General features: G+C 44.4%; 1 protein-coding gene across 2 annotated transcripts in view; it reads left to right on the forward strand.

The window, feature by feature from the left end:
• The first annotated feature begins 16,482 nt into the window (after nucleotides 1-16,482).
• The window catches only part of Mideas (mitotic deacetylase associated SANT domain protein), a 66,298-nt gene continuing 57,842 nt past the window's right edge, over nucleotides 16,483-24,938 (forward strand). For both annotated transcript variants that reach the window (XM_027931495.2, XM_071607688.1), the window contains exon 1: nucleotides 16,483-16,582. The gene's annotated coding sequence lies outside the window, so the exon portion shown is untranslated. The remainder of the gene's footprint in view (nucleotides 16,583-24,938) is intronic.

Consider the following 24,938-nt stretch of genomic DNA (forward strand, 5'->3'; position numbering starts at 1 on the left):
GGTATTATGTCCAACACTACTAAAAAATAAATATTAAAAAAAATTTGTTATATGAAGGGGCTCACAGGTGCATCTATTGAAGGCTTTGGCTTGTAATTCAGTACTACTTTTATTTTGTGGCTCAAAATTTGTTCCTGCTTTGGTCATTGGGAGCTCTTTTCATTGATTCCTCTACCCTCACCCCTTATTTTGCAGTACTGAGTATTGAACCCAGAAGCCTTGCACATGCTAGGCAAGTGCTCTACCACTGAGCTATGTCCCCAGCCCATTTTATTTTAAGACAGATTCTAACAAAGTTTCCCAGGCTGGCCTTGATCATGGAATGATCCTGCCTCAGCTGGGTTCTGTGCCCCTCTGACATACCCTTTCAGTCTGTTTCTTGTTTGTTTTGTTTTGAGGGCTTTCTCCCTCTTTTCCTCCCTCTTTCTTTCCTTCCTTTCAACTCAGTTCTATGCAGATGCTGACACAAGTTCCTCCTGCTGTCCCTAAGCCTGGACTGGCCTGAGAGTGGGTGTGACGTTTGAATGTTGCTGTGCTGCACTAGCCTGGGCACGTTGCTTATGAAGGGCAGAGCCTTGGAGAGCTGAGCATTTCCTGCACCTGGGTGTACCAGGCTCCATAAACAACCAGGCCTGCCACAATAAATACCACTGGAAGAGCGATCAGTAGTCTTGTTCCTTTAGTGCAAGTTTGGATTGTAAGTTTTAGTTGTTTATTGCTTGATTTTTATGTTTATGATAAGGATGAAGGGGAGTTGTTGGATAATTTGATAGTTACTCATCATTCAACTTTGCTACAAAATTTCTGCTACTTCTCTTTCTGTGGAACTGGAGATGTAGTTCAGTGGTAGAGCAATTGCCTAACATGTGGGAGGCCCTGGGTTCCACCCCAGCACTATGGAGGGGGGCACAGAGAGACAGAAAAAACTGTGATGGGGAAAGCCATTAACAGGAATTAAGAGTACAGACCTTGGAGTGAACTGCCTTGATCCTTGATTTAAGCCCTTGATCTTGATTTTGGGCAAATTACTTATTCCTCCATATCTTAAATTTCTCAACCTAAGGCAAGTATTAGCTAGGCACGGTGGCACAGGCCTGTAATCCCAGCTACTTGGGAGGCCAAGGCAGGAGGATAGAAAGCTGAGGCCAGCCTGGGAAACTTAGCAAGACCCTGTCTCAAAATAAAAAAGGGCTGGGGATATAGCTCAGTGGTAGAGCACCCCTGAGTTCAAACCCTAGTACCTCAAAATAGCTGGGGGTCGTAGTTAATGATAAACCCGTCTCCAAGGATTTACATGAGTTAATACATGCACAATGATGAGAATAAGGCCTAGCATATAGTGGGTGCTAATATTATTTATAACCTCCCATCTGTATGATCAAAATTTTCATGGAACTGTGTGTTCCCAAGTAAAATACAAAAATAAGTTGGATGTTGAGACTGATAATGAGACTGAATTGGTCAGAGCTCTGACTTAAACATGCAGCAAAAATTGGCCTTGGATGATTTAAGCCAAAGAGGAATTTATGGAAAGAATTTCTGGGAAGGCTGAAAAGCCAGGCTCAGGTCGTGAGTGAGAACAAAGGCTGCTGGGCCACAACTAGGAGCAAGGCCAAATTGTGATGCAGAAGTTCTCCAGAGAGTCTTGCTTGGTCTCAGATCCGAGGGAAACTTGTTCTGAGACCACGCGGGGCCTGCATGACGATCTTCTTGCTGTTCCCCCTGGAAGCTGGACAAGACTAACAGCTATGGACATTTTCACCAGAAAAGGGGGTCTTCACTGGGCTCTGCAGTTGGCCTGGGCTCTTGGTCAGAGTCCAGGGCAGTGCCTCTGATTGGCTGAGCCCAGATCATACGTCTAAGCCCTGTGGATAAAGGAAGCTGGGAAGCAAGTGTTTGGTGTTTAATCAGCCTTCACGATGAGACCTGAGCAATGGGCTTCAACTTCCACTGAGACTCATAAGATAGAGTCTTCCACAAACCTGGGAAGGGATTCTAAAACTGGGTAGCCAAAAAAGTGATAAATGTCACCTATCACCTCTGCCTTTAAGTTTTGCTTCATCATAGTTATATCATTGATACATAAGTAATAATAAGTACTTATTATATTAAGTACAAGTTTGAAAACTACTGGCTCAGTGCTCTGGCATCCCTGTGTTTTTCAAATCAGAGGTACAAGCAATTCATTTCTGTAAGTTCTAAGGAAGATGAAAGTGCAACTGGTTGCATTTGGGCAGGAGCTTTGCAGGGAGGTTGTGACTCTGAGCCTTAAAGGATGTTACACCTCTAATGTTCGTAAATGACGGTAGGTGTTCCTATTGATTAAAGAAATGCAGAACACAAATTATTGGTTTTCATTATTTTGCTTGGTGTGTGTGTGTGTGTGTGTGTGTGTGTGTGTGTGTGTGTGCGCTTAAATCAGCAGATACCAAAATTACCACTGCTATCATGTGGAGTTTAGGTGCTGGTGGTAGAACCCAGGGCTTTGCACATGCCAGGTGAGCACTCTGCCACTAAGCTACATTCCCAGCCTGAATTGTTTTACTTCTATATATTTATATATATTATTTAGAGACAGGGTCTTGCTAAGTTGCTTAGAGCCTTGCTAAATTGCTGGGGCTGGCTTTGAACTCATGATCCTCCTGCCTCATCCTCCTGAGCCACTGGGATTACAGGCATGTGCCACTGCACCCAGCTGAATTGTTTTGCTTTTTAAAAGAGGTCTTCATATCAGAAGGTTGCGAACACTTAGCATTGTACCAACACTTCTTTTCTATGTGAAGAAATGGAGACACAAGAGGTGAAATGACTTGTACAAGGACACTCGGTTGATTTAGTAGCAGATTCTGGGCCTTGTGCCTCAGTCTTCAGTATTTGCCATTGTCCTGTTGCCAGGCGCCAGCCCCAGAAACAGGCCTGGCCATCCAGCCCCACAGCCACACCTTCCCGAGGCAGGTCTTGACAGGAGACCCGAGGCTGCTCTGGAATACTAGCGGTGACTGCTGCTGTTTTCTTCACCCTTGTTTCCTGAGGTGGGAAGTCCTGAGTGGCTTCCTCTCTACCTTCCAGCTCTTACCTGGAGAGAGGAAAGCACACACATACAAAAGTGTGGTTGACAACAATCTCTACACCAGGCCTGCTCTTTTTGAAGTCTTCTCTCCCCCAGCAACTTGGAAGGTGAAGGCAGGGGGATTGCAAGTTTGAGGCTAACCTCAGCAACTTAGTGAGGCCCTTAGGACTTAGTGAGACCCTGTATCAAAAAAAAACATAAAACACTTTATGTTGTATACATTTTACATTTATGTAATAAAACATTTGTATAAAAAAAGTAAAACAAAAAATGAAGCAATCCTGGGTTCAATTCCTGGTACAAAAAAAAAAAAAAAAGAAGTCTTCTCTCTGAGGTGCTGGACCTTGGAGGACATCACCTGATGGACCCTGACCTCAGCCAGCTTCAGCTCTGCCTCCTGTCACTACTGCTCACCTCTTGCCCTCACCTTTGACTTAAGCCTGCACTGGCTCCCAGTGTCCTATGGCTTAGTCAGATCCTGACACCTGCTGTGTGCACGCAGGGCTGGAAATGCCTGTCTCCATGTCTGGTCAGCTAGATGTGGACATTCTGCAGGAAGCTCCCAGGTAGCAGGGCTCCTCCCCTCCCCTCTCCTCCCCTCCTGGGCATCCTCAGCACCCAACAGGGCCCAGCCCAGCAAACCCTTGTTGGAAGCATGAATGACCTGCTCTGTTTGGGTGTTGCCCACAACTCAACGTGACTCATTAAAGCAAAGGGAGGTGGCGGTGCTGAGAGGACATTTCTAACAAACTGTGCAAAAAGAAATTTCCCTTCTGCACTACCTGGGGGTGTTTCTGTCTTATATTGAAACCAGATATTTAAATCTGAAATCAGAATGCCATCAACAAGATTCAGGCAGCGATCTTGCTAGACCAGAGTAAGGAAAATTGGTGTTAGGAATCCAGAAAGGACTTCAGGATCCGGCCACATCTGCTGAACTAAATTAAGAAGCAAGACATTCATTCATTCTATTCATCCATTCAAAGATTTTTTACTCAGCACCATGGGGGTCAGGTTCCATGTGTGGCACCCAGAGATTTGCTGGTGAATGAGACATACTCCCTGCCCTTGAGGAAGACAAAGCAGGGAACTGTTGTTTAGATTGTGATGTGTGCTGAAATAATAAAGGCTAACGTTTATCAAGTGTTCACTCTATGCCAGCCTCCGAGCTGACATTGACCAGATCTTATTCATTGTTTCATGTAATCATCACAGGCACCCTGTTAGTAGCTATTATTATTACCTCCATCTTACAGATGAGGAAATGGAGGCACAGAGATGTTAAGTGACTTGCCTAAGGTCACTCAGATATGGCAAGTACATACCTAGAATATAAATATAGACAGTTTGACTAGTTCTGCCTCATGATGATAGAGGAAAGCCTAGGATACTAGCCAAGTACATAAAGGTGCTCCTAAGAGGGAGGTCAGGGAAGTTTTCCTTGAGAATATGACATGTAAGAAGAATCTACAAGGACCAGTCAAAACTAGTTGGGAGAATATAGAGGGGAGGAAAACATCTTACAGACAGGGACAAAGGCTCATGGCAGGAGGGCTCAGCACCTTAATTACTACTTAATGAGCATGTACTTGTGTCCAGGACATCTAAGAAGCCTTCAGAGATTTGTAAATCATGTCACATGACTCGCACAGTGGAGATGAAGAGTAGATTGGGAAGAGGCTGGCGAGTTCAGTAGACACTGGTTCACAAAGGTGCTTTGAATCCGGGCGGAGAGGGCAAGATTGCACACATGGGACAGCAGGGAACACTGGAGGACAAGTGGGAGAGTTTCGCAATCAGGTTTTACTTCAGAAAACCTACTTTGAACTAGACTTGGAGAAGGCATGGAGAGAGCAAGGTTGAAGGTCATTATAGTTGTCTGGTCAACAGATGGTGGTGGCCCGAGGTGGGGACTGGCAGTGGCGTCAGAGAAGTAGCTTAGGTTTGATTACTTTGCTGTAGGAGGAATCACCCTCAAACCAGAAAATTGGTGGGGACCAAGACACCCTGCTAAACCTCAGGGGGTCAAGGGTCAGCACTCCAATGCTAGGTAATTGGCCAAAGTTTGAACAGGCAAGTAGCTAATAGTAGAAAAGCCCAGCAGAAGGTAATTCACTTTTTAATACTTTTGCTGTTGGGGATCAAACCCATGGCTCCTGAATTTTATGCAAGTGCTCTACACACACCGAGCTACACCCACAGCCCCTAATTTACTTTTAGGAATGCCCTTATTGAGATAAAATTCACACATCACCCAATTCACCCACAGGAAGTGCACAACTCAATTTCTTTTAGTATATTTGGAGAGTTGTACAACCATCACTACCATCGATTTTAGATGTGTGCTGAAATAATAATAAATTTTTCAAAGAAAATTCTATCATTCCCATAAATGGTAAACTTGTATTATCTGCCATAAATGGAAGGCAAAATAAAAATAAACAAAGCAATGGGATGGGCAATGTTATTAAATATTCTGTAGTTGTGTTGCCTATAAAGTGTCTGAACCTCAGACTTCCCTCTCTTTGCCAAAAGGGGAGGTTAGCAGCTTTCAAAGAGTTGTTAGAAAGTAGGGCACAGTGGCACTCACCTGGAATCCCAGCTATTGAGGAAACAGGATCCCAAGTTTGAGCCTCACTTGGGCAACTTAGCAAGACCCTGTCTCAAAAATTAATTAATTAATTAAAATGAAAAAATCTTAAAAAATCCAGGGTGTAGTTCAGTGGTAGAGTACTTGCTTACCATGAGTGAGGTCTTGGATTTCATCCCAAGCACTTGGGGGGTGGGGGTGGGAAGAAAGTTGTTAAAGAAATCAACACTAAGCTAAGACTCTCTTGGACATAATCAGAAAAATGAAAAGGAAGTAATTTTTTCATTATGTAAGTTGATGACACACCACTGAACCATCTAGAGTCATCTTGGGTATATATCCCATACCTGTATCCTCCAGGGATCATGCAACCAGGTAGTAGCAAACTGGGCTTAGAATTCAGGCTTTTTAACTTCTAATGCTGTGTTCTTTGCACCGTATCATAGTCCTCTTTTGCAATCATTATTTCAAATTAGGTCAAGTGCTTAATGTGTGTACTAGGCAGCCCTGTTACAGATTTTATAAAGCACAAATGCAAAGCTGGAAGGAGCCTAAGAAACAATCTAATCCCACTTATTTCATTTTACTGATGGGAAAACCAACAAGTTTGTTCACCTAAACATGTTTAGAGTTGCCTGTCAGTCAGTTGACTGAAACATACAACTAACAATATAGCTATTAACAGCCCAGAATTACAATGATCCTTCTCTGGTCTTGGGCTTAAACCAAACTTCCTGATATCTCAGCTCTGTCACCAGGTCCTGCCCTACTTTCAATCTTGCTCTTTAATTTGATCTGTCTTCACCTCTGTATGAGTAGTTTCCCCTTGGCCTAAATTACCAAGGTGGCATTCAGGATCACAGGTGTGAGGGGAATTAGTTGGTGGATTGGAGAGATGTGTTATGTGAGAAAGAAATGAGAGGTTGTCAAGAACTGTGTAGGGTCTGAGATTTTACCCTGCTTGTAAGCTAACAGTTTTAAGGGTGCTGGCAGAAGGCACAAGACTTCTTAGTGTATTAGAATCGAAGATCTTTTTGATTCACAGAGAGAGCTGCAGCCATAATATTGACATTTTCTTGTGCTTGCTCCCTGAGCCCCAATTCTCAATACAAAGAGGGCCAAGTGATACCTTAATTTAACACAGGGAAGTATATAACAAGAGAGGAATCCTGAGCTCAGAGTCAGAATGTACCCACCCCACCCCCACCCCCACACCCCACAGCCCCGCCTTTGGTTGAACCCAGGGGCACTTAAACACTGAGCTACATGCCCAGCCCTTTTTATTTTTTTTTTAATTTAGAGACAGGGTCTCAGTAAGTTTCTCAGGCCTCTCTAACTTGCTGAGGTTGCCTTTGAACTTGCTATCCTCCTGCCTCAGCCTCCCAAGCCACTGGGATTACAGGTATGAGCCACCATGCCAGTCTAGAGTCAGAATCTTAAATAATGGACAGTAATCATGTGTGCACTTTGCTTTGAAAAAGAAGCTTCCTTAAAAAGACAGTCTAAAACAAAAGGAAGTCCATGACGGTTTGCAAAGCACACAGACATGTGAGAGACTCATGGAGAACTGTCTCCCAAGTGTCAAGTACATATGTGGAAAGTGAACTCACAGTCCTCTGCTACATCAGAAGTCAAGGGATGGGGAAGATGGGGACATAGAAGCCAGACTCAAGTATTCTATCCTTTCTATATTGCTTCTTAATGGTTCAGTTATGGAAAGAGCTTTTGAAGGCTTTGTTGTGGATTTTGGCATGTATCTCACTTTTCAATGTATATAGCTTCCAATTCACTGTCTTGACTACGTTTAGACAATTCAAGTCATTTCTTTGCATGACTGTGAGAAATCCCTAGAAGTTCAGAACTTCACAGATGGGTAAAAAATGCAAACTTCCAAATGTTATCTGCTTCCTAGAAATAGCACATGCTGGGAGAGCCCATAGTGGCCAGGCCACCCTGCAGTTGGTGGTAGGATGAACACTCATCTCTTACATCATGTCCATCAATACCTATGGTAAATATGGTAAGGTTTGCCAGTCACCAGGGTACAATCAACAAGACTCCTGACTTGGTCTACTCTGTCATTTGAAACCACAAATGTGTGGGCCATGAAGTCAGTTTTTATTTGTGATGTGGGCTCCATCTCCAAAGCAGATATTTTATATCTATAACCAAGACCCAGAATCCAGTTGGGTCTTGGCTCTGAAGTGAAAGGCAGTTTGATGTATTCCTCTGCCTGGAAGAGGATGTAGCTTGGGACAGGAACTGAAAGATACTGGTGGCACCATATCAGGACCTGGGATATGGTCTTACAGAGGGATTCTTTAGCATTCCATTGGTCCTCAGACTCTGCAACCATGTCATAGGGCAGTCAATCCATTGACTGGAGGCAGGCAATGAGATCCTGTCAGATGAGTCAGTGACCCCACCCTCTAACTGAGGGCAAAGGGCAAAAATTATGTCAGGAAACCAGGCAAAGTCCAACATTACAGGGCAAAGGCCACTTAAATGGGTCAGTGTTAGACAGTGATTCTAAAAGAGGGATATGGCCGCAGACACTGCAGCTGACGTAGTGGGCTGCTCTAAATGGAAATATGATAAAAATATAATTAGAGCTGACTGTCCAAAATGACTCTTCTAGCTCACTGCCTGATAAGAACTCTTTTTGTAATTAGGAAGTAGAAGGGGATAAATTAGGTGTATGTGGAGTCTTTTGCTTTGTTCAATCAAGCCACACACTATTTATCTACAGGTCCTTGGAGCTGCTGGGAAGAATTTCAATTCACAAAAGATCCTTATAGAGCTGTATGTAGCTCCTTATGGACACCATACACTACCAAAGACCTGATGCTTTCCTGGAATCTTCAGACACTACCACACCTAGGACAGGAGAGTTTCCTTCTTCCCAAAAGAAGTCATAGGCCCTAAAGCAACTTTATGATGCTTAATCTCTTGGTGGTGAACTCAAATAACACCTCCCACATTAAGGTAAGACTGATGTCCCAGCACCAACATTTATTACTGGTAGAGGATTGTGAAAAGACTCTTCTCACTGCACAGAGACCTCTGACCTTTGGGCTGAGCCTGACAATAGAAAGTCACCTGTCTCAAACAGGAAACAACAACCTGTGCAGGGTGACAGAATGAGATTCTGGCACTGCTGGCCAATCTGGATACTAGGAATACTGAGCACTGGCCTTGCTTGATGGTTGGGTTTGTTTGTTTGTTTGTTTGTTTTTGGAGGGGAGTGCAGAAAAAATTTGTGTTTTTCTACTTATTGTGGGGGAAAAAAAGGTTTATTTATAAACTCTGGGTGATTGTACATCCTAGCTGAGGACCTGGGATCCTCAAATGATCATCAAGTGTAGAGAATATTCACAGCAGGGTTGTTTTTGTTTTTGTGTTTTTGGTACCAAGGATTAAACCCAAGGGTGTGTAGCCACTGAGCCACATCCCCAACCCCCTTTTAAATTTTTTTTTTTTTTTAATTTTGAGACAGGGTCTCTTTAAGTTGCTTAGGCTGGCTCTAAACTTGCAATCTTCCTGATTCAGCCTCCCAAGCTGCTGGGATTACAAGTGTGCACCACCGTGCCCAGCTCACAACAGCTTTTGACAGTTGAATCTGGTTTACTTTTCTTACCCATTTCTGCACTTGATTTCCACATAGTGACCTGCCAGACTAACAAATCTGAGAAGCTCCAAGACATGGTGTGGGAAGTAGAGTCCGTTCTTAAGCCAAGAGAGTCTACACAGGTTGCACTTCCAAGATACTATCTCAGAGTTTGGGACTCATGCCATTGAGTTTCTAAGACTTCTAATACACAGTTTAAATACTTCACAGAAAACATCACATTTAGAAAACGTCCTTTGCTATTTTTTTTCTATGACTACTGTAACAAACTGCCAGAAATTTGGTAGCTTAAAACAACAGAGGTTTGATCCCCAGAAACACACACACACACACACACGATTTTAAAAAATTTACAGTTTTGTATGTCAGAAGTCCAACATGGGATCTTCAAGCTAAAATCAAGGTGTTGGCAAGACTGTGCTCCTTTCTGAGGCTCTGGGGGAGAATCTGTTTCCTTGCCTTTCCTAGCTTCCACAGAAGCCACCCACATTTCTTGGCTCATGTTCCCTATTTTCCATCTTCAAAGTCAGTGACATTGCAGCTCCCTGACCATTCATTCTCCCATAATCACATCTCCTTCTGACTCCAATTCCTCTTCTGTCCTCCCAAGTCCACTTTTAGGAACCCTTGTGATTACATTGGGCTCACCCCGATAATCCAAGAAAATCTCTTTATTTTAAGGTGAGCTAACTAGCTGTTTTAACTCCTTCTGCAATGTTAATTTCCCCTTTGCCATATAACCTAACATATTCATGTATTCATTAGGACATGAGAGCATTTTGAGGAGGACTGTTATTGTGCCTACCACGGTCCCCTCCTGAATAACATTTGGACAATCAGAGGCAAATTCATGTAAATACTTGCACAATCTCTGTCTTTCCAGATGGACTGTGTGGAGGGGTCAAATCTCACAATTTCTTTTATCTTTTCTCTCTCTCTCTCTCTTTCTTCTTGTGGTACTGGGGATTGAACCTAGGACCTTATCATGTAAGGCAAGTGCTCTACCAACTGAGCTATATCCCCAGCCCAGATCTCACAATTTCTATCACATCTTAAATGTGCAGTCTAAGCTGACCTGGTCCTTCTCATGAACTGATAGTTAGTAGAATTTCTAACTGAAAGTTCAATTTTGGAGTCTTGGAATCATGTAATATCCATGTAGAGCCCTTTTGGTTAATGAATGATCTATTCATTTAACTGATTCATGTGGAACACTTATATGTAAGAGCTTTCCAAAATAATTTCATTCCATAACAACCTTAAGTATGTTCAATTTGTATCATCACCTTCATTTTATAGATAAAGAAACTGAGGCACAGAAAAGATAAGTAACTCGTCCAAGGTCACACAGTATGTGGCAGAGATAGAACTTGAAGCCAAGCAGTCTGGGGACAGTGCAGAATCCTTGCTCCTAACCACCAACCAAGCTATCTTTTTTTTTTTTTTCTGGGAGTAGAGGGATAACAGGGATTGAACCAAGGGGTGATTAACCACTGAGCCACACCCCCAGCACTTTTTATTTTTTGAGACAGGGTCTCGCTAAGTTGCTTAGAACCTTGCTTAAGTTGAAGAGGCTGGACTCGAACTTGCAATTCTCCTGCCTCAGCGTCCTGAGTCCCTGAGATTATAGATGCATGCCACCACACGGGGTTTCTGCTTGCTCTTCCAACCCCTTCCACCCTGCCCCCAGCTTCTTACCCTTGAAACTTAGTGCTTATTTCCCCCTCTATTCTCACTGGGGCAGACTCCCCTGATCTTCCCCTAAGTTCACAGTGAGGACTCAGGAGAGCTAAGTCTCAGAGTTTCTCTCTGCCCATTCAGGTTTGACAGCCAGGTTCACTCTGACATGGCTGTCCCTTGGTTCAATATAAACCCACTTTGGATGCATCTTCATTCCAGAATCCTCAGTGGGTAAGAGTACCCTCTGTGATTGGAGTAACACTCATTAGGTAAGGCACCTTTCTGGCTCCTCTACAAGACCTGGAGAGGAGGAAAAGCATGATGCGCTTCTGACCTTCTCCACTCTCCTCTTTCCCCTCTCCACTACCTGAAGGACTAGAAAGAGGGTGGATCTTTTTCTGCCTTAGAGCTGGCCTTGCTGTTTGAGTGGAAAGAGCCTCTACTCTGTTAAGAGAGGACTCAAGGAGCTCAGCATTTGGAATCCACCTTTGATTGACCAAGGAGGGAGTCTTTAGAAAGATTTGGAAAACCTCTAAGTCATGGCTAGTCTCTGCAACAATAAAATGGGATGGCACCTTGATACTTGGCCCATCAGAGGCCCTCAGTGTGTGTTAGTTATTAGTATTTATCACTCCAACCCCAGAATGCTCACACTTCTTCATTTGAATGTAGGATATATATATATACACAATTTTTTTTTCCAGTACCAGGGATTGAACCCAAGGGCACTTAGCCCTTTTTATTTTTTATTTTGAGACACAGTCTCCCTAGGTTGCTTACAGCCTTGCTAAGTTGTTGAGGCTATTTATTTTACATTCTGAAACAAACATTACATGATACAATGCTTACTATTACTTAATGCAACACATCCTGATGATTTTTTATAGCACATGCGCGCGTGCACACACACATACTTTTTTTTTTTTTTTAAGAAAAATACTGGTTTTTCTTCCCTGACATTACTTGCTGTCTTCTCTGAGATTTCATGGAGCCCTATGCAGAGATTGATTCTAGTACTTCTCTTGTTACATTGTAATTTAAGTGTCATTTTGTCCCATTAAGGAGACACTTTGTCATCTTTGCATCCCTAGCACACTCAGTAGTGGATACTCAGTGAGAGTTAGCTTAATGGATGAATGAAAAATGCCTGTGTGCTCAACCCAATGGAAAAGGACCATGATTCCTTTCACATACCACCTAGTCTGGTGTTGAAGATCTCAGACTAGATGCACCCAGGGCTCAGGGAGGGATTCCTAGGATATTATTGCATACCCCTCTTGCAGAGAGGATCTAAATGCATAAAGAATGAAGACCAGAGACTTTACCCATATATGGCCCCTTAATTTTTCCTTGAACTGATCTGTATGCATCCTTATGCTGGAATGCCTTTATGTTCTTCATAGTAATTTAATCATGTAAAACTGTGCAGACTCAAAATTCAGGGCATTTGACGTTTTTGCAAAGCCAGACTCTAGGAAATGTGCCCATTGCTGAACACATTGGATGTGGTTTAGGTAGCAAAGCAAATGACCTAACAAGGAATATATGTGCTGAGCCCAGTTCCTGTTAAATTAATAGATTCACGTTTTGGCACATTCACAACCTCATAAGTCACAGCAACCGGATGACGGCAGGGCAACATAGCAGCTGTGGCCACTGCACATGAGAAAAATCAGAGCCTAATGTCCCTGGAGGAAAACCAGAAATGACCTCTACGATTGCCAGCTTCTACAGGATTGGCTGAGGAGAGGGGGCCATGGGGACAATCACAAGCAGATGCTTGCCCTGGTCAGGACCAAAGGAATATGACATCTCTTCTGCTTCCTAAAACTGTGTTTTGTATTTTAAAAGTAAATAATTTGCTCCAGCCAGAGAGGAAGTGATGTGGAGAGAAAGACACCATCATGTGGACAGCATGTTCTTTCTAGCCTTGGAAGCAGCACAGAGGTGGTTCTTACTAGAGAGAGTATACTAGTTGCTCAACTGCAGGACCACACACTTTTCTTTCTGGTTTTTAGATATCCCATCAAAATCACCTACACCTTCTGGCTGCCAGAGTCAAAGTCAAGCTCTTCTTTCAGAACCAAGGCCTGATTTCATGACCACTAGTTATGTCAAGGCCTCAGGGATCAGGGTACATGCCCTGAGGAAGAGAAGGAGGATGCCTATACAGATGTCAATTCTTGTGACACAAAGACATCTGCATGTGCTCTCAGGTAGGTGACACCCAATACCTGGGTTGCCTGTGATTGAGCAGCACTCCACACCCTCTGACCTAGTTTAAAATCAAGGATAACTCTTGTTCTGCAAAAGAAGTGAGGGCTAAGCTTTCTGTTCTTGGAATTTATGTATTACACTTCAATCTGGGTCAGGGCCTTGATTTTTCTCTTTGTTCTGTTTTCTATGAGGGATCAGGAAGGTCATGTGAGGTTGTCATCGGTCCCTGATGGACTTCTCTGTTGACCTCTGTATTAGTTATGTGTGTCTGTGTAACAAATTATCTCAAAATGCAGCAGCTTAAGACAACAAACATTTATTATCATACAGTTTCTGTGGGTCAGGAATCCAGGCAGCTTAGCTGGGGTTAGGTTGTAGTCAAGCTGTTGGCTGGGGCTGAAGGTCTCAGTGGAGAGCTTGATTAGCATGGGGGAGGGAAAGGATCCCTTTCCAAGCTCACTTGAGTGGTGGTTGGCAGGCCTTACTTCTTTTCCACAGGGCCACTTTAGGACATGGAAGTTGGCTCCCCCAACAGTGAGTGATCCAAGGCAGAGTAAAAGACAGAGCACCCAAGATGGAACTCACAGTTTTTTGGTTTTTTTTTTTAATATTTATTTTTTTAGGTGTAGATGGACATAACACAATGCCTTTCATTTTTGTGTGGTGCTGATGATCCAACCTGGGTCCTGCCCGTGCTAGGCAAGCGCTCTACCGCTGAGCCACAATCCCAGCCCCTGCAGGTTTTTTATAACCTAATTTCAGAAGTGACATCACAACACTTCTACCATATTCTAAATGTTAGAATCAATCATTGGGTCTACACTTAAGGAGAGGGGATTACACAAGAGTGTGAACACCAGAAGGCAGAGATCATTGGTAAGAAGCTGTCTTACAGGCTGTCTACCACATCCTCCACACAGTGCTCTGAAACCCAGCAAAGGCCACCTTATGTAGAGAAAGCAATGCTCTATGTGCACCTTCACACTTTACACCATCTGCTAATTACTCCTGGGCATGCAGAAATACTGAATATTCATGAAATTGTGACTGGGAAATTTGGAATCACAACACTGAACAAAGAAATATTCTGCTCTTGTTTTAGCAAATATGGAGTATCGCATGACTATCTTTATATATAAAATATATTTATGTATGTTCTGGTTGGACACAATACCTTTATTTATTTATTTATTTCTATGTGGTGCTAGGATCGAACCCAGGGCCTTGAATGTGCTAGGCAAGCACTCTGCCTGGCTAAGCCACAACACCAGCCCTCACACAACTATCTTTATATGCCTGGTGGACATTTCCCACCTAATTGGTTGCCTTAAGCAAAATGCATTAAGGACTTACTTCTACTACAAAACTGAAATGGGCAATTCCTCCTTCATCTCCTTCCCCCAGGAATGTGATATAATGAAATTGAAAGAATTATAATTATGGAGTCTAATGATGCCTGTCTGTCTTTCTTTCTGAACTGGGGATTGAACCCAGGAGTGCCTTACCACAACCTTCATTCCCAGCCCTTTTCATTTTTATTTATTTATTTATTTTAAAAATTTTTGGTACTTGTAGATGGACAGAATGCCTTTATTTATGTTATTTATTTTTATGTGGTGCTGAGGATTGAACCCAGTGCCCCACATGTGCTGGGCAAGTCCTCTGCCACTGAGCCCCAGCCCTTATTTTTTTACTTTGAGACCAGGTCTTGCTACATTGCCCAGGCTGACCTGGAATTTGTGATCCTTTTGCCTCAGGTTCTTAAGTAGCTGGGATTACAGGTGTGCACTACTGTACCTGGCTTGATAAGCTTATTTCTTAAAGCAATATTATTTTTCTTATAGAATATGCTTTGTGTTTATAATGTGCCATTGATGCTTCTAAAAACCAGAACTAGGGCCTTAACAGCTTCAATGTAGAGGATTTGTATTGCTAGGACAGCTTGGATATTCATGCTCCCAATCTTTGGGTGATTCTGTGGCTTTCGAAGTGTTAACACAGACCTGGCAATCATTTCCCAGATGTTATTTTCCATCAGTTTTACATCTATATACCTTTCTGGACAAAGACTTCACTCAAGTCTATGATTTTCTGTCATTTAGTAAAAATATGAAGCTTTGGAAGGGAGTTTTTTTTTCCTGACCCACATGGGGAAAATGGGAAAATTGTCCAGCCCTCACTAATTGAGGCTTTTGAGCCACCGTTCACAGATTCCTGTTTTCCAGGGCGAGCTACAATGAAGGGAATGTTCCTGTTAGGAAAAGTCCTCCACTGCAGTTTTGACTGCTTTTTTTTTTTTTTTTGTAAACCACAGCAGAGGCTAACCCCGGTTTCCATCCAGCTTTAGAGGATTACGAATTTTTCCTTGAATACTGCTGTTTAACTACTTTGTTGCTACTTATCAGTAACCCAAAGGGTAGCTTTCTATTGTAGTTTTTAAAAAGGTGAGCAAATTTATTTCAGGAAACGATAAAATTTCAAAATTACTATTGCCTGAAGCCTGAAGTTCACAGGACTCCACCCTCCACTCCACCAAAAGACACTTTTGTCCAGCGACGAAACCCTGAGTGCATCAGGCCCCAAAGTGATCTTCTGAGATAGAAATAGGTGGAAATCCACGGAGGAGGACTACGAACAGAACCACCATTTTGTAGCCCCAACTTGGGCGCTAAAATAGCCCCTGCAACCTAATACCTGGTAAACGTCCTGCGCATGCACAACACGTGAAAGTGACAGGACAATCGCACAGGCGAATGTACTGACAGGAGACCCGTGTTTGAGGGCCTAGTTCAGACATTTCGGAAAACACAGAGCACACTGCTTTCTCACATGACCTTTCCAACCCCAACCCCAAACCGAAAAACCTTTCCTTTCCCTCCCTCAGCCGTGTGTGTGTGTGTGTGTGTGTGTGTGTGTGTAGGGGAGTGTTTTTCCCGGAACTTTAGTTCTCTAGGGTCTCCTGAACTCAGTACCCAGGTCCCTAAGCCCAACACCACCTCCCAGACCAGCCCGAGAGCGGGTCACCTCGGCGCGGCTCCTCCGAACACAATTCCACGGCTCTGGGAGGATTCGGTGGAGGGAGGCTTCCCCAGCGGCTGCATTTGGTGGAAGATCACTCAGACTTTCTGGTTCCCCGCGCGGCCCGGGAAGCGCAGAGCCCAAAGCCAGCTCCCGGGCTCTGGGCGCGCAGATCCCGGGCGCGGGCGGGGCTGGTGGCTGTAGGGCCCGGCGCGCCGCCGCGCGAGCAGTTGGGTCACAGCCCAGACTGCGCCGCCCGTTCAGCGAGGAAGTGACGACTGCGCCGTCCCGAGAGCAGCAAAGTTTGAGTCTGCGGGCCGCGCTTGCTTGAACCCCGCGCCCCGCGCCCCTCGGAGCCGCTCCGGGATCCAGCGCACAGGTGAGCCGCGGGCTCCGCGCCCCTTTCCGCTGCCGGGGTGCAGATGTGGGTCTTGGAAATGTTCCGGGGCTCAGGCTTCCAGGCGCGGGCGGGGATGTGGCGGGCCGGGCGGGGTGGTACCGAGGGGCACTGCAGGGGAGGAGCTGGGCGGCGGGGATCAGGGCCCCTGGCTGCACCCCTAGAGTCGCTGCTTTGCTACAGGACTTAAAACAGCTAGGGTTGCAGCCAGGCGGGTTCCAGGCGCCGTTTGAGAGAAAAGGGGTGCGGGGAAGGGGCTTCCCTGGGCCTACATCTGGGGCGGCTCCTCTGTCCCACGCCCCATCCCTGTAGACTGGCGCAGCCACCCCCATTCCACTCCCAGCGTTTCCCTGGGAAACATTCCCTTCCTTTTCGTAGCCCTCAACGAGGATGCAGGAAGGAAGTTACAGGAACTTTCCCCCCACTTTTATTTGCTTGGCCCTCCAGTGAATAGAGCAACTCAGAAGTTTGGAAAAACCACCCTACGCATTCCAGAAAAGAAAACCCGAATTGCTCCCCAGTTCCTTTGCATCGAATCCCCCCTGACTCCCCCACCCTTATCTCTTCCCCCTACCGCGTCCCGAACCTGACGGTAATCGCTAAGGCCTAACACTTTGCAATTTAGTCATAAAAACTGTCAGCACGCCCACGTACATATGTGAGTGTTTTCTATATAAAACCCAGAAAGCCGCTTCCAATGGACTCTGTGGCATCTCGTTCTTTTCTGTTTTCTAAAACTGCTAGTGCTGCAGGAATGTGCCTGGAAACTCTGATGGTGGTTCCCGCCGCCCTCGGTAGCCTCGTGGCGCAGGGTCTTTTAAAGAACAGCTGAGAAGTTTATGACATCCCTGAGGAGTAACTCCAGGCTTGGCTGGCCGGGCGGGTGGCGCCCGGGCTCCCTGGTTTGCGTCTGCAACTGTAGCAGCAGCAGCCCGGCGGGGACTCGAGATGTGTGCAGGAATGTGTGTCCAAGCGGTGGAGACTCCGAGATGGGATGTCTAGAGGTTGAGTGGTGCAGTTCCAAGCAGCAGCTTCCTGCCGGCCTGTAATTACAGCGTGATTGCACAGTCAGGCATTGTTGGCGTGGATGTTTATAACATAGGCTATTGTGCAAGATCTTGGTGGTGGCGTACAAAACGCAGATTTGCATTGCAAATGCCCAGGACAGATCTGGGCCTGAGCTGCAAGTCTCTACGTTCTTTTTGCCCTTCAACCTTAGCTAGGTGATTTGTTTCCTTGCCTCTCCCTTAACCTTTGACAACTTGCCAAAGGCCTGAGAGTTGGAGTGAACTCGTGAGGGCAGGATCCCTCCTCTCTTAATTTAGGCAGCCTGGAAACTGTGCCAGGAGCTGTACCCTCATTTGTGTCTGGAGAAAATGTGGGATGACGTCAGCAGGTAAAGGAGCCAGGTGATGGCTATCAACCTCTCTAAACGGGAAAGCTGTTTGAATTAGCAGAATTGCATGGGTGATTGGACTACTAGGAAGACTTGTCAAACCATGTGTGTCTGAGTTGGCCAACTGTCTTGGGTCTTGAAGTGTCACCTGTAGAAACTTAATTGCGGGGGGCGGGGGGTCCTAATTCCTTTATTATGTTCTGGCCACAGGGGAAGATACTTTGTGGCCAAAGAAATCCTGCTGGGGTTTTAAGACTGTGTCTGTGATGGTGTCTGGGGCCAGGGACAGGCAGAGGAATAACTCACTGCACATTTTCTCCAGTGGCGCTCCCCGAGGCCTGCTTCCAAAGTAAGGCCTGCAGTACAGACCAGGTGGTGGGGTCCTCACATCTACTAAGATGCTGCTTGCAGGAAGGGACCCAAGTCTGCAAGTGTGGAAAGAAAACAGTTTCTTCTTGAGGGCCTCAGAGGTGGCCAACTGTAGTAGAGGGATCACACAATTCCTCTACTACATTGTCAAAAACATGTACTGGATTTGTGCAGGGCCATTCTTCTCTTATCCCAAATCTCAACCAGTTTACACCCTGTCCTATGCAGAAGATTCACAGGGCAGCACTCAGCCCTGCTAGGTTGGTGTGTGACTCAGTGGCACCACCCCACTGCAGTGCATGGGCAGCCTATCTGCTCAGTGTGGCAGGCTCCGATGACCCTGGAGCGCCTCCATGCCTGGCCTTCTTCCCGACCAAACAGCTGAACTTCACCTGGAAGGAATATGTTGTTTTGCAGGCTCATGCCAGCTGTGTATCATGTGCACAGTGACCATTTGTCAAACCAAAACATTAGGGGACAGTCCCTGGCAGTCCCACCTATATGCTTCCAGAGACTCCAGGACAAACATGTAAAATCAGGACAGTTCTGGAAAGCCTGGGATGTCTGGTTACAGTTGCCACAGGGGAATGAGGTTTAGAGCAAAAGCCCCATTGCAGTAGGAGCCACCCTAGGTTGCATAACCCCCTGTTCTAGGGACATTTGGTTTTTTACTGAACTTGACTGTCAAGGTCCTGGTCAGCTGCATCACCTGACTGGGACTGTTTTAGTGAATGCCTAATGGTGCCCAACACTTGGCATGAGGGCCAGAAAAGGAGCCCAAAAGAAAAAAAGCTTTGAGTTTGCAAACCTTTCAGGGGTTAAAAATACCCAAAGGTCCTAGAGTAGCTGGAAGAGGACAGGGGAGGGGCCTCTTGCAAGGATCCGAGAAAGAAGTGGGGTTCCTTGGAGTGGTGGGTCTACCAAACAGTTGCCCTGTTTACTTCTTCAGCCTGGCTGAATTTTGCACAAAATTCAGGCCCTTTCCTGGGCTTGCTTGGCTTTGCCTTTGCATTCACAGAGCTTGCCTTGCAATGGTACACAGCCCAGTTTAAGACCAGAAACTTAATCCTGACTTCCTCTCCCACCTTACATAAATGCTGATTTATGGCTTGAAGTTGCTGCCCAGTTCATGGCCTCTGAGCAGCTCTGCCTGCTGCCTTGCTGTGCACAATTAGGGACAGTAATGTAAAAGTTCTAATTCAAAACTTGACAGATTTCAAAATAATTTTAGTGTTCCAAGAGGAAAAATACTGGAGTTCAGCAACTCCAGCAGAAAACCCCAAGGCGCTCCTGAGGGAGGCAGATGGAGAAGCACTGTGGAAGCGGGTGCTCTTAGAATGGAGATCTTTTATGCTGTCCAGACCTGATATGTATTTTTCTGTTCATCTGCTTCCTCCTGGCTACCTTACTCCTGACACGGCAACCCAGTGTTTTGACGTCAAAACTTACCTCCAAAAAAGGAGATTGAGCACCCCCAGCTGAAGAGGGCATTCCATTCTGACCTTAAGAAAGCAGGTCAGTTTTCCAGATGCCATGGCTAGTAGTTCTGTAAGTCTAGTTCCTTCTTTAAAGCACCCCGCCTCCCCTTCATTTCTCATTCTCACTGAAGCATCTCTTTGTGAGACTCTTAAACCTTCCTTTTCTGGACTACATGACACAGGGCAAAAGCGTTAGGACTTTCTGTCTGAAGTGCCACTTGAAATTCACAGGACTTTGAATAAGCCCCAGATAAAGGGCTGCTCTGTAATCTCACTTAAAATGCCTGTTTGCAAGGGTCACCCTCCTACTCAGCAACCTTCAATGACTCCCCACTGTCTGCACGGTAAGAGTCAAACTTCTGGGCTGGTAGTCAGGGCCTTCCACACAGGGGTCTGGACTCCACTGCTGTCCTGCCCTAATTCACAGTCCTGACCCAGTGACCCACTCTGGGTGTTAGTCCAAACCACCAGTGGCAAGCATTCCTACCTCCCATGCTTCCCTGGAGGCCCAATATGCCTCCTTCTTCTCTTCCCCTTGGGTCAGCACTACTCCCCTTCCAGTTCTGTTCAAGTACCTTTCCTTAAGAATGTCCCTGCAACTTTAGTAACACCCACTGAGGCCTTGTGCTGAAGAAAACCTTGAATCCTGGTCTAGGGATTTTCAGCTTCTCTTTTGGGTTGTGGTTTTGCTCCTACCCTTGTTCAGCTCCTTAAATGTGCCTGTAGTTGGGTAAAAGTCATCACTTTTGAACTAACTGGAAGCCCTTGTTTTATTTTGTATATGTTTGTATCTCCAGACCTGGTGCTCTACTCATAAAAAGTTCCAATAAACATTTGATGATCATACAAATGGAGTAGTTGTCAAATTTTGTCCGCTTGTGCCTAAGTGCACACGCAAGCCAAGAACCATGGTTCCTGATCTTATTTCTAAACATTGACCTAAACCTGCCTTCGCCTGCTTGCCAGCCTCTCTCCAGCTCCTCTTGGTTTGCACTTCATTAGTTTTTCTCCATTCCTAGCACCTTTTTCTCCTGGGTATCAGACTTCATCTGTCCAGCTGTGGCACTGGATCCTTGTTGTCCTGACTTGGCCTGGTTGACCTGCCTCACGATGGGCTTCTATGCTGTGGTGTCAGTCCTGAGGAGAGACGGTTTGTTGCCTTGGGTTGGTCTGGCCCTCTTTGGGGACCCGACTGTTAGAAGGAGGTAGGATCAGCTTTCTGGCAGGACTTATGAGAAGAGCAAAGAGCTGCTTCCGGGCTGGCTGCAGGCTTGGGCTTTGCCCAATCAGGTTTGAAACTATAAAACTAGGCTAAACTATAAAACTGAATCTTGGGGAGATCTTGGCTAGCTCTTGACATTGGGCTTGATGAGGAGGATTCCACAGCCTCCACCCAGTTCTCAAGCGATTCATCACAACCTTGTTTTGTAAGCTACATTCTTTCTTTTTAAATCGAGATATAACCTGCATACCATAGAATGTACCCTGTAAGCTAGATTCTTTAAATTTTTTGGTCTTATTTAAAACTAAAATCTGGTAGGTTCTTTCTTCCTCAGTTTTGTCTTTTTTATTTGCAGCGCTAATTCATACAGTTTACAATTCAAAATTGTATATACAGTGCTATACAGTAGACAGTAAGTCTCAGAAAAAATCTCAACGTAGATAAGAGATTACTATATATGTATATATGTATGTAAATGTAATAGGATTAGAAAAACAAGTATCTATCCTGGGCCACACGCATGCCAGGTGAGCGCGCTATCGCTTGAACCACATCCCCAGCCCTACAGTTTGACATTCTTTACCCATTCTTCCAGATGTAGTCCTAGCAGATAGAAGAAAACATACATACATACATAAACAAATGCTAACAAATGATACACTAAGGTATCTTGCAAGGTATAGATTGTTCTATATCAATACATTCAAAGCTGACTTATTTTTTTCCAATGGCTAAATTGTATTCCACTATATAAAAATGATATAATTTATTTTACTAGACACTTATTGAAGAACATTTGGTATGTTTCCAATTCTTTGCAACTACATATAATGTTGAAGTTAATATGTTGAATTCACTTTTTTTTTTTTTTTTGGTACTGGAGATTGAACTCAGGGACACTCAACCACTGAGCAACAATCCCAGCCCTATTTTGTATTTTATTTAGAGAAAGGGTCTCACTGAGTTGCTTAGTGCCTTGCTGTTGCTGAGGCTGACTTTTGAACTCGTGATCCTCTTGCCTTAGCCTCCTGAGCCTCTGGGATTACAGATGTGTGCCACCACCCCCAGCTTAAATTCACATTTTTTTTTTTTTTTAAAGAGAGAGAGAGAGAGAGAGAGAATTTTTTTAATATTTATTTTTTAGTTTTCGGCGGAAACAACGTCTTTGTTTGTATGTGGTGCTGAGGATCAAACCCGGGCCGCACACATGCCAGGCGAGCATGCTACTGCTTGAGCCACATCCCCAGCCCCTAAATCCACATTTTTTTAAAAATATATTTTTTTAGTTATTGATTGATCTTTATTTTATTTATTTGTTTGTTTGTTTATTTATTTATTTATATGTGGTGCTGAGAATTGAACCCAGTGCCTCACACATGCAAGGCAAGCACTCTACCACTGAGCCACAACCCTAGCCCTTGAATTCACTTTTAATTGAAAAAATTTTCATGACCATTATAGGGTGAAATTGGAATTTCCATAGAAAACTATTTCTGAGAAGTTATATATTATTAGTGAATTTAACAATTCAGTATTTTCCAGGATCTACAGTTTCACAAAATGATCAACTTTTAGTTTCCTTAGACATTACACAAATATTTAGAAAGGAAATACTTAGAAGAAAAAAATAAGGGCTGGGTTTGTAGCTCAGTGATAGAGCGCTTGCCTAGTACATGTGAGGCCCTGGGTTTGATCCTCAGCATCACATAAAAATAAATAAATAAAATAAAGTTAGTGTGTCTGACTACAACTAAAAAATAAATATATATATTTTTTGAATTTTAATAATTATTTATTTTTTAGTTTTCGGCGGACACAACATCTTTGTTTGTATGTGGTGCTGAGGATCGAACCCGGGCTGCACACATGCAGGCGAGTGCGCTACCACTTGAGCCACATCCCCAGCCCCATTATTGCATTCTTAATTGATTTTTTTTTTTCGTTTTTTTTGCAGTGCTGGGGCTCAAACCTGGACTTCTATAAGTTGAACTTTGTGCAGTATTACTGAGCTCGCAACACACTAGCCTTAATCGATCTTAGTTGCTATCAACCTAATTAAGTCCCCAAAGCCTTCTAACCAGATTCATTTAAGTCTAAGTCTAATGTTAACAACAAGATCATTTAGTGTTTTCTAAGTGTGGATCATAGATTGTGCAATGCCAAGGAGATAAATTCTCCCATTTCCCATGAGACAAGGAGAAGGCCCAGGAACATAGAAGTGGCACTCCTGGAATAGCAGGTAGTGTAGGCCAGCTGTCCTTGCCAGGCCTTTATGCAATAGCCATGGAGCTCTCACCACTGAGTCTGGCACAATGAGGGGTGCAAAGGGATCCCACATGCTTCTTTCCCCACAAGGTATGCAGCCTAGTTTCTGACACAGGTCAGACCCAAAGGGAAGAGCTAACTAAGGGAGAATCTGTCACTGGTAGGATGGAATATGGTGGAGTCGTCAGCATGTGAGGTGAAAACTGAAACTATAATCAAAATTAACCTTGAATGTCCTTTAAGAAGACACTAGGTAGGCGGCAGCCATACTGGCTCTTGATATTTGAGTTTATCTGAACCTGTTCCTTTAGTCTTAGAAGTTGTAGTTTCGCCAGGTTCAGTGGTGCACACCTGGAGTCCCAGCAACTGGGGAGACTGAGGCAGGAGCATTGCAAGTTCAAAGCCAGCTTCAGCAATTTACTGTGGCCTTAGGTAACTTAGTGAGATCCTGCCTCAAAATAAAAAAATAAAAAGGGCTGGGGATGTGGCTCAATGGTTAAACACTCCGGGTTCAATCTCTGGTTAATAATAATAATAATAATAATAATAATAATAATAATAATAATAATAATAAAAAGTTGTTTCTAAGGTTGAGTACCAGAAGTGGGGGCCATGTAATATGAAATAGGCATGTGTTTAAATGCTACAGCCTCACTCAACACACAGAGATGTTTGTTCTGCTGCCATGGGGATGGCAGCAGACTCTGGGCTCTTAGCCCATGGGCTAACCCCTGATTGAAACAGCGGTTTATACGGCTTTTGCTTGTTCTGTTTTTTTCCTTCTTTCCCTCCCTCCCTTGCTTTCTCTTCTTTTCTTCTGCTGAGCTTGACTATTTGAATTTGTATCAGTTGAATGGACATACTAAGAGAGTCCATTGTCAAGGGCCTCATGAGAAGATCATCAGACCGAAAGTTAGGAAATAACCATATGAGGTTAAACAAGAAAAGCCCTTAAAATGGACGAGCAAGATGTAATAGAGAAGAGACTATGGAGTAGGTTTAAACCTTTGTTCACCCAAGATTGCAGATGAAAGCTCATGCTTGGGTTGCCCTATGCTTGGTGTGGGGCTGGGAGAGGGTAGTGCCCATGTGTAGTGGGCACCTTACTGTAAGGCCCTGACCCACCAAGTGCCCTCTCTGGTCTCCCTATTGCATTATAAGGGGTCTACCTGTGTGAATCCGTCTACTTCCTCTTCAGACATCCTAGGGCAACTCAGAAGCTAACAACTATGCTCTGGCCCTGTTTGCACTTGCACTAGAAATGATGGGAAGGTTCAGGTTTTCTTTTACCGACTCTCCAGGGAAGCTGTGCTGACCCAGCAGATGGCTTTTAGGATCTGACTTCTGTAATTATGGACAAAAAGAAAACTGGCCCTAGCCATAGCAGGGCTAGCCTTGCCCCTCGTGCTTTACAGGGTGCTTTCCTTCATCTTTTTCATTCTTTCACTCACTCATGTTACATGCATTTATTGAGCTCCTACTGTGTGCTTGGCTCTGGGGATACAAAGATAAAGAAGATTCAGGCTTTCAGGTGCTCACAGTCTGAGGGGAACAATCATGCACAAAAGCCAAGAACATTAAATACCACAGAAATCAATGTGAAAGTGT

The sequence above is a fragment of the Marmota flaviventris genome, chromosome 2 (assembly GCF_047511675.1).
Source record: "Marmota flaviventris isolate mMarFla1 chromosome 2, mMarFla1.hap1, whole genome shotgun sequence".
Taxonomy (NCBI): domain Eukaryota; kingdom Metazoa; phylum Chordata; class Mammalia; order Rodentia; family Sciuridae; genus Marmota; species Marmota flaviventris.